The 1,409-nt window shown below is 41.4% G+C and overlaps 1 pseudogene; it reads right to left on the bottom strand.

Annotated features, from left to right (window-relative positions):
* Positions 1 to 307: 307 nt before the first annotated feature.
* On the bottom strand, positions 308 to 950 carry LOC104992899 (annotated as a pseudogene).
* Between the last annotated feature and the right edge of the window lie 459 nt (positions 951 to 1,409).

The following is a 1,409-nucleotide window of genomic DNA, read 5'->3' as shown; positions in this document are numbered from 1 at the left end:
AATGACAGTAACAAACAAGATTCCACCTCTCAATATTGTCATGTGACTATAGCAGTCTTATATTTGAAATGCAAGGAGGAAACAGCTGTGTTCCAAAACACCTAAATATCCAGGTCCAAAAAAATGAAGGTTTTTTTTTAAACTGCCACATTCAGTCCAAAGCCCATCCATCTCCTTCAGCATCCAAAGATTAACCATATGTTCTGTTTAGCTATGTAATAAAGTAGCAAACATGCTGCACCACTGACATCACAGAACAGTTGCTAATAAAACTGGACTTCTGATGCTGGGCCCCAGCTTCACTTTCTCACAGGTCATCATCTTCATCCGGGAGAGCAGTTGTCTGAGCAACCTGTAAATTGTGCTTGTACTGTGCTGCCAAGGCTGGGTCCATGACCACTTTGGCAGGGCAAGAGCAGGCATGGTGACAAACTCCAGGTAATGGTCTCCGATCAGTTTTCTAGCAAGCCAGAGGAAGGGCTTTTCAAAGCTGTAGTTACTTTTGGCAGAAATGTCATAGTACTGAAGATTCTTCTTTCGGTGGAAGACAATTGACTTTGCCTTAACCTTTCTGTCCATAATACACACTTTGTTGCCACACAGCACAATCAGAATGTTCTCACACACTCGTACCAGATCTCTATACCAATTAGGCACATTCTTGTAAGCAACCCTTGATGTTACAGCAAACATTATAATGGCACACCAAGCTTGTATGTAATAGCCATCTCTCAGTCCACCAAATTTCTCCTCACCAGTTGTATCCCATACATTGAACTTAATCGGTCCTCTGTTGGTATGGAACACAAGAGGATGGACCTCAACACCCAAGGTAGCTACATGCTTCTCTAATTCACCAGATGACGTTTCACAAATGTAGTTTTTCCAATAACACCTTCACCAACCAAAACATGTTTGAACTGAACTTGGAGTTCTCCTTGGCCAGTCATTGCAATGTTACTTCCAGAAATGTCTCTGCACTTGTCTGACTGCTAAGCCAGCTTTTTCACTCTCCTTTTTCATTTTCATTAAGAGGCTCTTTAGTTCCTCTTCACTTCCTGCCATGAGAGTGGTATCATCTGCATATCTGAGCTTGTCGATATTTCTCCCAGGAATCTTGATTTCTGCTTGTGATTCATCCAGTCCGGCTTTTCCCATGATGTACTCTGCATATAAGTTAAATAAGCAGGGTAGCAATATATAGCCTTGTTGTACTCCTTTCCCAATTTTGAACCAGTGGTTCCATGTCCAGTTCTAACTTATTTCTTGACCCACATACAATTGTCTCAGGAGACAGGTAAGGGATCTCCCATCTCTTTAAGAATTTTCCACAGTTTGTTGTGATTCACATAAAGGCTTTAGCATTTTCAATGAAGCAGAAGTAGATGTTTTCCTGGAATTCCCTTACT

Source organism: Bison bison, unplaced genomic scaffold (assembly GCF_000754665.1).
Source record: "Bison bison bison isolate TAMUID 2011002044 unplaced genomic scaffold, Bison_UMD1.0 scf7180017848715, whole genome shotgun sequence".
NCBI classification, from domain to species: domain Eukaryota; kingdom Metazoa; phylum Chordata; class Mammalia; order Artiodactyla; family Bovidae; genus Bison; species Bison bison.
This window is presented reverse-complemented; position numbering and strand designations above follow the sequence as displayed.